The 12,136-nt window shown below is 47.9% G+C and overlaps 2 long non-coding RNA genes across 2 annotated transcripts; both read right to left on the bottom strand.

Annotated features, from left to right (window-relative positions):
• Positions 1 to 473: 473 nt before the first annotated feature.
• LOC108531506 (uncharacterized) lies at positions 474 to 5,183 on the bottom strand. Its single transcript, XR_001886173.1, has 5 exons — positions 4,995 to 5,183; positions 4,742 to 4,892; positions 2,029 to 2,090; positions 836 to 1,179; positions 474 to 609 (listed from the first exon to the last, which is right to left on the bottom strand). It is a non-coding gene; the product is annotated as an uncharacterized LOC108531506 (long non-coding RNA).
• Positions 5,184 to 6,256: 1,073 nt separating this feature from the next.
• LOC108531513 (uncharacterized) lies at positions 6,257 to 11,880 on the bottom strand. Its single transcript, XR_001886179.1, has 3 exons — positions 9,355 to 11,880; positions 8,907 to 9,193; positions 6,257 to 7,162 (listed from the first exon to the last, which is right to left on the bottom strand). It is a non-coding gene; the product is annotated as an uncharacterized LOC108531513 (long non-coding RNA).
• Positions 11,881 to 12,136: the final 256 nt, after the last annotated feature.

Here is a 12,136-nt window from a genome sequence, read left to right as displayed (position 1 = left end):
GACTAGAGGCATGTGCCACCACACCCAGCTAATTTTTTTTAATCTTTTGTAGAGGTGGGGTCTCACTATGTTGCCCAGGGTGGTCTCAAACTCCTAGCCTCAATTGAGCCTCCTGCCTCAGCCTCCCAAAATGTTGGGATTACAGATGTGAGCCACCATGCCTGGCTTCCTTTCCTTTTTTTTTTTTTCTTTTTTTCCTGAGATGGAGTCTCGCTTTGTTGCCTAGACTGAATTGCAGTGGCGCCATCTCGGCTCACTGCAATCTCCGCCTCCCGGGTTCAAGTGATTCTTCTGCCTCAGCTTCCCGAGTAGCTGAGACTACAGGTGCCTGCTACCACACCTGGCTATATTTTGTATTTTTTAATAGAGATGGGGTTTCGCCATATTGGCCAGGCTAGTCTCAAACTCCTGACCTCAGGTGATCTGCCCACCTCAGCTTCCCAAAGTGCTGGAATTACAGGTGTGAGCCACTGTGCCCAGCCCAGAGCTGTTCTTGATACTCACAAGCTCAGACTGTGAGAACCTCAAGGCCAGGATCAAGAATGGAGTCCCTGCCATACCCTCGCAGTGCCGGGCACTTAGGCCCTCGGGTTCAAAGTCAGCTCCAACCTGTATGAAAATGTCAGGGGAGGGAAAATTAAGGCTAACATTTTCCACGTGCACCCCCCCCACCAACTTCTTTACACCTTCATTTCTTTTTTAAGTGTTCTGGAATATAAAAATAACAAAGTAAGCTAAAACAAAATTCTGAGCAGAGATGGAGGACCCCGAGCCACGTGGCTTGCTTTGGACCCTGTGTGCACCCTCAGCGCCACCCTCACGGCCCAGTACATACCCAGTGGAAGGGGAGAGGCTGGAGAACTCTGGGCACTTTTGTCAGGGCTGCGAACAGGAAACTCGCCCAGTGGAAAGGAGCCAGGTCCTCTGGCTTTGGAGAAGAATGGGCTCAGAGAGATGTGAGACACCGGGAAAGTGTTTTCAAGCATGCGAGAGAACGTGCTGATCGGCACTTTTCCATCTCCACAGGCGATGGAGCAAGAAAAAATAGTTCTATTTTTTAATACAAGAGAGTTCAGTGAGATTCAGAAAGGATGCCTTATTTAGAAGGAGGTTAAACACCAGCAGAATATAACCAGGAGGAATTTGAAATCTCCAATTTTGCAGTAAAGTATCTTTCGACTGAAAAAAAAAAAAAGAACAAACAACATTCGTAGAACAAAGACCATGCTTCTTTTTGCAATTCCCATGGATTCTTATTTACTTATTTATTTATTTAAATTTAGGACACGCCAAGACCTTTGAGTATCCAACAGATTCTAAACATTAGAGTTACGATGGCAATAAAATGATGTGGTTGGGAGCTGGGGCTTAGAGTCACACTACTTGGGTTCAAACTTAACGCTTTCTAACTGGGATCTCAGTCAAGTTGTTTAACCTCCTTGCACCTCAGATTTTCTGTCTTTTAAATGGGGATGATAGGCCAGGCACGGTGGCTCATGCCTGTAATCTCAATACTTTGGGAGTCTGAGGTGGGGAGAATCGCTTGAGCTCAGGAGTTAGAGACCAGCCTGGGCAACACAGCTAGACTCCATCTCTATTTTTTAAAGAAATAGAGATCATAATTGCACCATCCTCATAGGAACACAGTGAGGATCAAACAAGCCCATCTGTGTGAAGACCTGGAGCGTGGTAATTAAGAACAATGCCAGCCACACAGTACCCAGCTCACCATCAGGGTGTGGTAAAGTTAGAAGTTCTGGAAGGCATACATCATTTCCCAGAGGGGAAGGGCTGGAATAGGGACCAAAAGGGCAATCCTTCATTTAGACAGAAGCTGCAGGAGACACACTAGATCTGGAACCGAAGGGTAGGGAGTTTGCGGGTACAATAGACAATTGGGAAGTTGGGAAGGAAAAACAACAGAAGCAAAACCTTCCTGAGAAATCGTAAACCCACTTTCTTTGGTCTTCTTTAAAGAGGCGAGGAGGGGCTTACTACATGTCAGGCAGGGTGGATGTGAGAGCTTACCTGGTTCTCCACAGCTCTGCCAGACTGGCCTTCTGGGTCCCACCAGGGAGAAGGGCTCAAACCTGGCAGAAAAAGGGAAGGAGCTGGCCGGGCACAGTGGCTCACGCCTGTTATTGGGAAGCCGAGACCGGAGGATTGCTTGAGGCCAGGCGTTCAAGACCAGCCTGGGTAACATAGGGAGGGAGACCCTGTCTCTATTTTAAAAATAAAGTGGAGTAGGGGCTGGGTGTGGTGGCTCATGCCTGTAATCCCAGCACTTTAGGAGGTCGAGGCAGGTGGATCACAAGGTCAGGAGATCGAGACCATCCTGGCTAACATGGTGAAACCCCATCTCTAATAAAAATACAAAAAATTAGCTGGGCGTGGTGGTGGGCACCTGTAGTCTCAGCTACTCGGGAGGCTGAGGCAGGAGAATGGCGTGAACCCGGGAGGTGGAGCTTGCAGTGAGCTGAGATAAGGCCACTGCACTCAGCCTGGACAACAGAGTGAGACTCCGTCTCAAAAAACAAAACAAAACAAACAAAAAAATTAAAGTGGGGTAGGGAGGCAGAACAGACCCCAGGTTTCTTTATGTTGACCAGGCCAGGTGGGATTATAATGATAATAATCACATGTAAAATATGAACAGGTACTGAGGTAAGCACTTCGCATGTACAGTAATAACTGTTCAATCCTCTCCACGGTCCTTTGAAGATTGTATTCCTGAGGAAGCTGAGGATATAATTTGATCAGTGGAAGGTGAGTGCTGGGGCAGAAACGCAGGGGTCCTGTCCAATTCAGGGCAGGCTTCCAGCACTCAAGCTGAGGTGGACTCCAGCAGGGCTGACCCCATAGCAGACAGAGTCCAGACCCCATCAACCCTGTCACCACCAGTTCGTGAAACACAAATTTGGTGGTGTCTTGACCCTCCAAAACCTCCAAAGACAGACATCTAAGCATGCACAATTTCTTCCTCGCGGAAATGTCCATTTAAGACCTCTTAATCCTGGCCACAAATCTCATTGGAAGGGGCTTCTCGGATAGAGTCCTTCAACAGCATCTCTTATTCTGCAATGTGCATGTAAAGCAGAGACAGGGAAAGCCCCACAGTGGGTGTGTGAGACAAGACCCCATAGATGTCCAAGTCCAGAGATAAGTGGGCCCTCAAGACACCTGACCGCTTGCCTCAGTCCGCTAGAGAGGATAATCGTTGCCTCAGGTTAGCCACACAGGAAGAGGTCAGGGTCACCGCTGATTGCCCTTCCTAGGCAGGGGAGACAGGAAGCAAGCAAGGCCCCTCACTGCCTGGACCCAATGTCCCCTGGATGTCCCAACCCTTTTGCTACCCTTGGCCATCTCTGACTGGTCCTGTGTGAGGACACCAGCATGTAACCTCCAGAAGGCCAGGGCTGTCAGATCTCCAGGGTAACTGCATGTGCCTGGCACACAGCAGGCTCTTTTTGTGGCTCAGACGCAGATGGCTCCTGACTGACTGCATGCAGCAGGGCGGCGAAGAGCAGCCTGACATCTGACATCTGCCAGCTGAATGCCTCGGAGAGCCTGTTCAACCTCCCTGTACTCCACTTTCCACATCTGTTAAAACGGAGATTCCACAAGCATGTAATGAGGATCAAGTGAGTTGAAACAGGAATCCTTTGTAGTGTCTTGGCCTGCAGCACTCAATGGTACTAGCTGTTAATCAGCATAACTATATTTAGCTGCATGACACTGGGCAAGTCGCTTATCTCTGAGCCTCCATTTTTGTTCCTATAAAGTAGGGATATTTCTACCTCACATGGTTGTTGGGAAAATTGAAAAAGAATATCATGTGGGTCGTGCATAGTGGCTCATCCCAACACTTTGAAAGGCCGAGGTGGGCGGATCACCTGAGGTCAAGAGATCGAGGCCAGCCTAGTCAACGTGGTGAAATCCCGTCTCCACTAAAAATATAAAAATTAGCCGGGCCTGGTGGCACACGCCTATAGTCCCAGCTACGTGGGAGGCTGAGACTGGAGAATCACTTGAACCTGGGTAGCGGAGGTTGCACTGAGCCAAGATTGTGCCACTGCACTCCAATCTGGGCGACAGTGAGACTCTGTCTCAAAAAAAAAAAGGAGAAAAAAAGAAAGAGAGTATCACGTGTAGAGGGCTTGGTGCCCTGTGTGGGAAATGATGGGTAAGAAGCCAACCGTTGTCTGTATTGCATTCCATTCTCTCAGGGTCTTGCAAGTTGAGCAACCAGCTAGCAGTGTATAAAAGAAAGAATTTGGTCTGAGCCTTCCTGGCTAGGGGCACATCATGAATAGCTCCCAGACACAATGTCTTCCAGCCCGACACGGTGGTTCATTTTCGCCAAAGTGGAGTCACCTTGCAGCTCTTTTTCCCTTAAAGAAATGGCTCAGAATGGCCCCCTTTCTAGATCTGTACCTGAGCAGGGATCTTCAAAACTCTGCTCTCAAAGAGTGACTAACAGGGAATTCAGACACAGAGGTGGTTGGTGAGGGAATATTTGGAGCAAGACCTTTACCAGTCAGCAAATATCAAACCAAGCCAAAAAACATCCCACTTGCTCCTCCCTGCCAAGCCAAGTCCACCCATGTCCTGACAAAGGCACTGGTGAGGCTGGCCTAGTTGTGGACCCAGGCACTGGGACCCCAGGAAGGGAGAGATGGCAGCAAATACCTTGCTGCTCAGCTGCACAGATGCCTGCATTGGGAGCAAGAGGGAGGCCAACCTGTAGTGACGGATTCTGGGTCCTGGGTCACAAGGAGACATGAGTTAGGCAGCCGCTTCTCCCGGAGAGCAAGGCTTCATCACCTTCTTTGGACTCTGGGCTGAGAATGAGGTCCCACATCTAACAAGGGGTATTTCCTCCTCTTTTGTGACTTTATTTACATGCGGAAAAGGTTAGGAGTTTAAATAAACAGATAAATAAGTAATTGATTATACATTTACTAAATCACTTTAATTGAAGAAAACCAACTTACATGCAATCAAGATGAGAGTTGACAAAACTTATTTTCCTCTGGATGGTGGTTTTCAGGTCAGATATGACTTCTTTTCCCAAGAAGTCTTCTCTTCCAATCAAAATGCCTCTGGAGGCCTGGCAAGGTGGCTCATGCCTATAATCCCAGTACTTTGGGATACCAAGGTGGAAGGATTGCTTAAGCCCAGGAGTTCAAGATCAGCCTGGGCAACATGGAGAGACTCCGTCACTACAAAAATCTTTAAAAATTAGCTGGGTGTGGTGGTGCACACCCGTAGTCCCAGCTTCTTGGGAAGATGAGGTGGAAGGATTGCTTGAGCCCAGGAGGTTGAGGCTGCAGTGAGTCATGTTCATGCCACTGCACTACAGCCTGAGCAATGACAGAAACCTTGTCCCCCTAAGCACTTCTCAAGTACAGTAATAATCGTTTGTGCCCCTCACCAAAAGAATGCCTCTGGGTACCTCCAAAAAGAGGTAACCATTTGGCATAATCTGTCCACTGAACCACTAATTCAATGAGTATTTACTGAGCACCTACTATGTGCTAGGTGTGGCCCTACTAGGTATGAGGCCAGGGGGAGATGCATGAAAAAAATGAACCCAGTCCTCAAGTAGTTTCATCTAGCCAGGACACCACAGGACTTCTGCTACTCAAGCCCTGGCTGTGTCCACCATGAAGCATAGCCACAAAGGTTTGGTTTTTATATTGCAATAATGGCGTAACAGTTAGAATTTAAGAAAAACCTTTAACGGTCACTGCCCGTAATCTCACTAACACAATCATTTCCATTTGCCTTTGCCTTCCAGTTTTTGGTTTTTTTTTTTTTTTGAGACAGAGTTTTGATCTTGTCACTCAGGCTGGAGTGCAATGGCATGTGTCTCAGCTTACTGCAACCTCTGCCTCTCAAGTAGCTCCCTCAAGCGATTCTCCTGCCTCAACCTCCTGGGTAGCTGGGATTACAGGTGCATGCCACCATGCCCAGCTAATTTTTACACTTTTTTAGTAGAGGCAGGGTTTCACCATGTTGGTCAGGCTGGTCTCGAACTCCTGACCTCAGGTGATCTGCCTGCCTTGGCCTCCCAAAGTGCTGGGATTACAGACATGAGCCACTGCACCTGGCCAGTTTTGTTTGTTTGTTTGTTTTGGCTTTTTAGAGATAGGGTCTCACTCTGTCACCCAGGCTGGAGTGCAGTGGCTCAATCATAGCTCACTGTAACCTCCAACTCCTGAGCTGAAGCAATCCTCCTGTCTCAGCCTCCCAAAGCACTAAGATTATAGGCATGAGCCACCGTGCCTGGCCCATTTTTAACTACATCATGTTTTACAGTAGTAGCAATCACAACATGCTTAGAGATTGTATTTTCTACCATTTATATTTTATATCTTCCTGCCTAATCTTCCTTATTAGCTTTTTTTGGAAAAGCTACATGCTATTCTATCCTGGCTCCTGTCATTCTGGTTCATGTGCTAAAATGACAAAACCATTCCTCATTACTGGACTGGCATGATTTGGGTTTTTTGTTTGGTTGGTCAGTGTTGTGGGAAATTGCAGCGTTTGTGGACCAAGCCATGTCTATGGAGAACGCAGTCTGTCCAGGTCCTGTGCTGAGGTCACTGGAGGCCTAGTCGGTCACCAGGCAGCCATGGTCCTCACAGAGCTTAAGGCAAGAAACCAGCAAATCATTTTTGTTAAGAAGTGAAGACACCTTGGAAGACATATGAAATGAGTCACACTAAAAGCCCCAGCAAAACAGATTCCAGTCTGAGGGACCCAGAAGAGTTAGATATTTTCAAAATGACTGAAGGAAAGTGTTTGAGAAAGTCCCCACTCCCAAGCTTTAGTCACCAGCAGAGCTGAAACTACCTCCACACAGGGTTGTATTTCCAAACGGTAGCTCTTCTGATCTCATTGGCGATGGAAGGAAAACCCCCTTTATTTCAGAATGAGCCCTCTCACCCTACTGACCAGCCAGGAAATCCCAAACCTGCCTCCTGCCCGCTGGGACTGCAAGTTCAACCTGTGTCCATGGGGAAATTGCTGCATGGGTTGGCTTCTCTCTGAAACTTTCTCCTCTCCACTTGCCACTCCAAACAGAGCATGAAAAAGAAACCCCAGAAAGAGAACCACAGCTTGGGTTTCCACATTTAGCAACTTTTCCACTGTTTCCCTAGAAATAAAAACAAGAACACACATTCATTTACTCCACCCAACCAAGACCATCTCCTACATAAAATGCAGCTCTCTGCTCCCCATTCCCCAACCCCAGCTGCCAGAAGCTGAAGTGGAAGAAAAACCAAAGGTGCCCAGCTGGAAACCCGGGCAGCCTAGAGCAAACTTATGCATGTCTGTGGGTTCTCCCTCTTCCTCTACACTCCAAGGTCCCACAGGGCCAGCTGTACACCCATGATGTGGGGAGGGAGGGATGGTTCTTGGTCAGGTTCTCTCTTCTGGAGACTTCCACACAGCAGAGCCCTGTATTATTTTCCCCTCCAAAGTGCACGTCCAGTGCTTTGCAAACCTTGGTTGATTTGGCAGAGCATTTATCACATACAGTCACAGTGTACTCTGAAGAGCAGTTTGCTTGACCCTATAAAGCCTTAAGCTCTTAGGGGAGGATACAGAACCCACAATGACAGCTTGGGGGGTACCCTGAAATCAGGGAATATGGAGCCCTCTCCAGAAGCTTCATTTCTTCCCAGTCTTTTGTTAGATAGGAGGTCCAGGACAAGTCACTTCCGGCTCGTCACCTCCGGATCGTCAGGTCTTGGTGGTGGTGGCACAGTGAGATCCTCCCCATCAGCAAAGGGCCTCATACTGAATACACGGGGCTCCTTAGTCTGAATTGTCTTGGCTTTAAAACATTTCAGAAGAGGAAATCTACCACTAGACTCAGCTCAAAGCAAGCGGAGCCTCAATGGTACTCAGTAGGTGCTCAATAAATGCATGTATTCTTGCTCAACAAACCCTTAGGGATGGGGAGGGCATCTGCAGAGAACCCCAGATTGTAGCCAGAAAGAGCTTTACAGAGGAGGAGCCCAGAAACTCTAGCTCTTGGTTCTCAAACTCGGCTGAATATTGGGGAATTGAGGCTTTAAGAAATCCTGATGTGGCCGGGCGCGGTGGCTCAAGCCTGTAATCCCAGCACTTTGGGAGGCCGAGACGGGCGGATCACGAGGTCAGGAGATCGAGACCATCCTGGCTAACACGGTGAAACCCCGTCTCTACTAAAAAATACAAAAACTAGCCGGGCGAGGTGGCGGGCACCTGTAGTCCCAGCTACTCGGGAGGCTGAGGCAGGAGAATGGCGTAAACCCGGGAGGCGGAGCTTGCAGTGAGCTGAGATCCGGCCACTGCACTCCAGCCTGGGCGGCAGAGCGAGACTCCGTCTCAAAAAAAAAAAAAAAAAGAAATCCTGATGTTAGGGGAATGGATGTTTGGATTGATGTGTGACAAAGCATAGTCACGTGTCCAAGATCGAATCTAGGTGGTAGATACACAGCTGCTCACTGTAGAATTCTTTCTATTTTGCTGTGTGTTTAAACATTTTATTTTATTTTTGTTTATTTATTTATTTTCTGAGACAGGATCTCACTCTGTCACCTAGGCTGGAGTGCAGTGGCACAATGTCGGCTAACTGCAACCTCTACCTCCCAGGTTCAAGCGATTCTCCTGCCTCAGCCTCCCGACTAGCTGGGATTACAGGCACATGCCACCACACCTGGCTAATTTTTGTATTTTTAGTACAGATGGGGTTTCCCCTTTTTGGCCAGGCTGATCTTGAACTCCTGACCTCAGATGATCCGCCTGCCTCAGCCTCCCAAAGTGCTGGGATTACAGGCGTGAGTCACCATGCCCAGCTGAATATTTTCATAATGCAACGTTGAGGGGGAAGTCCTGAGGCCTGGTCTTACCTCAAAGATTCTGATTTAATTGGTGCAACCTGTGTGTTTGCAAGAGCTCTCAGGTGAGGCTACTGTCCAGGTGAGTCTACTGTCCCGGTGAGGCTACTGTCCAGCTGAGGCTACTGTCCCGGTGAGGCTACTGTCCATGTGAGGCTACTGTCCAGGTGAGGCTGATCTCCATGGCTCTAGTCTGGGCTCGTTGTGTACCAGAACAGCATCATGAGTATCACCTGGGAACTTGTTAGAAATGCAGATGTCCAGGCTCCACCCTGCCCAGGTGTGCAGAGCCAGAAACTCTGGAGGTGGAACAAACAATTGATGTTTTAACAAACAAATGCCTTCCTGTGATTCAGGTGCATGTTAGCTAAATTAGTGGTTCACAAACTTGGGTGCATGCTGGAATCACTTGAGGAATTTGGGGGACAAAATAAACAATATTCCAGGATAAACCTCTTACCCCCTGAATTAAGACTGCAAGGCAGGAGGCTGCAACATAAAGGAAAACTGTCCTGTCTAATCCAGAGCAGTCAGGGGCATCCACTGCCCTCAGTGCAATCCAGTGCAACAGGGGACATTCTTTCCTCCCAGGCTTGTCACCAAGGACCTAGGAGAAGGAGTGAATAGGGTGACAGGGATAAAAATGGATCAGGGTCTCCTTCCTACAGATGAAGAAACTGAGGATCCCAAAATGGAGCAACTTGCCCCAGCTCATACATCAAGGCAGGGGGCAGCCAGGATTCAACCCAGTTCTGTCTCCAACTAAGTGGTTTTTAGTATATTCATAACCATCATCACTATCTAATTCCAGAACATTCTCATCACTCCAAAAAGATACCCTGTACCCATTCACTCCCTATTCCTCCCTCCACCCAGCTCCTGTCAACCACTAATCTACTTTCTGCTTCCATGGACGTGTCTGTTCTGAGCATTTCATGTAAATGGAGCCACACACTTTGTGGCCTTTTGTGACTAGCTTCTTTACTTAGCAAAATGTTTTTGAGGTTTACCCATGTTGTTGCATGTATCAGCACTTTGCTCCTTTTTATGACCAAATATGTGCTTGTATGGATCTCCTTGGTTTTGTTTATGCACTCACCTGTGGATGGGCGTTTGCATTGCTTCCATTTTTTGGCTATCATGGATAATGCTACTATGAACGTTCTTGCACAAGTTTTTGTGTGGACATAACTGTATTCTCAATTCTCCTGGGTAAACACCCAGGAGTGGAATTGCTGAGTCCTATGGCAACTCTATTTTTTAACTTTTTAGGAACTTCCAGACCATTTTCTGGAGCTTCAATTCTGTTATCAACCCCATTTTGCTGATGGCAGGGGAGGGAGAGAAGTGTTTGCTCATACTCATCAGCTATTGAATGGCGGACTCAGAGGGTGGGGGCTGCTCATGGAAAGGAATCTTCTGTTTCCCTCAATGCATTTCATCCATTCTTCAAAACTTTTGAGATCCTTCTATGTGCCAGTTACTAGTCTAGGTGCTGAAATTACCTCTGAGAGCCAGACAGACATAGTTCCTGCCCTCTTGGAGACATAGGTTAGAGAGGAAAACAGGCAGTAAGCAAATAATTATAAATTTGACAAGCATAACAGCGAAATCTATGAGAGTATTTGCCAACTTATCCTCTGCTTTGTATTGTGATCAAGAACTTGGGCTTGGAGTCAGCCTGCCCAGGTTCGAGTACTCGCCACTTACTAGCTGGGGGGCCTGGGTAATTTCCCTAACCTCCCTATGTCTCTGTTATTCACGTGGAAATGGACAGAGTAACAGTATCTACTTTAAGGTTTACAGGGTGGATTCAAAGCATCAAAACCTAGAAAGCACTTCAAACCCGGCTCTGGCAAGTCCAAAATCAATACAAGCTATTGAGGTTGCTGTTATGCTGTCTACACCTTACCCATCACTTTGGGGTATGAATCCTGGTCCCTCCAACTTTCACTGTTTCCCACCTCCTCCCCATGCCCCGCTACCCATAAATAAACTCTGACAGTAAGCAGAATTACCACAGTGCTCTGTTCCAACATCCTGCATTGAGCTAATCTGGTTTGATGCTCCAATTAGAATCCCTGAATGCCAGGCTCCTCATTGCACAGAGAAGAAAATGCTTTTTAAATACTCATCTTTTCTCCTTCACTAGACTGTGAGCGCCCTAAAGCTAGGCCTTCTTTATCCTGTAGTGCTAAAAGTTTTTGGCCAAGAAAAACAACTGGAGGTAAAGTTGTAAAGTGGGGTGGTAGGGTTGAGAAAGGACAGGCTCTGGAGCCAGACAGTCCTGGGGCCATCACACCTGCTCTGCCACGTGTAACCACCTGCCCAGGGCAGCTTCCTTGGGGAACCTCCTTCAATCATCTGTGAAATGCAGGAGGAGCATTTCAGACCTGGTGGGGATCAGCAGTGACCTGCAGAAGTTGCTGGTGTGTAGTAGGCACCAGATACCTGGTGCTTCTGCTGCCTCGGTGCTGCTGAGGACCCAGAGCCCTGTCTGGGCGGCATGCCCAGCAGAGGCAGAGAAGTACAGGAAGTACACAAGGTCAAAAGGAAAACGCGCTCTCCAGAGACGTCCTCTGATCACTATCGTGTACACTGGGTCCAATGGAACAGAATTTGCTGCTAGAGTGTTTTTCCTCTCCTAACCCCATAGACGCTTCTATTTTGCTATTTTTACTAAACGCGAACAGGAACAGAAAGTATTCATGCAACTGTATCCAGTGAATGATTAAGAAATGCATAAGAGCGGAGATTGTGTAATTCCCAAGCTGCTGTGCCTTGTCATCAGCCACAAGTCCGAGAAATACTGCAACGGTCAAGTTGATCTCTATTCCTAAGAAATTTCCTGGGTTGGCTTTAACACATTCTTGAGAGTTATGACAGAAGATATTAAAAAAATTCCTCCTACTCAGTGAGTCATGCAAAGCCAACCACACATCAGTAGTGTCCTTTCCATGTTTAATCTTCAGAAGGTATGTTAGGAGGCCGGGCGCGGTGGCTCAAGCCTGTAATCACAGCACTTTGGGAGGCCGAGACGGGCCGATCACGAGGTCAGGAGATCGAGACCATCCTGGCTAACACAGTGAAACCCCATCTCTACTAAAAAATACAAAAAACTAGCTGGGCGAGGTGGCGGGCGCCTGTAGTCCCAGCTACTCGGGAGGCTGAGGCAGGAGAATGGCGTAAACCCGGGAGGCGGAGCTTGCAGTGAGCTGAGATCCGGCCACTGCACTCCAGCC

Source organism: Rhinopithecus bieti, unplaced genomic scaffold, assembly GCF_001698545.2.
Source record: "Rhinopithecus bieti isolate Rb0 unplaced genomic scaffold, ASM169854v2 scaffold_9670, whole genome shotgun sequence".
In the NCBI taxonomy this organism is placed as follows: Eukaryota; Metazoa; Chordata; class Mammalia; order Primates; family Cercopithecidae; genus Rhinopithecus; species Rhinopithecus bieti.
Note: the sequence above shows the minus strand (reverse complement) of the source record. Positions and strands in the feature narration are given on the sequence as shown.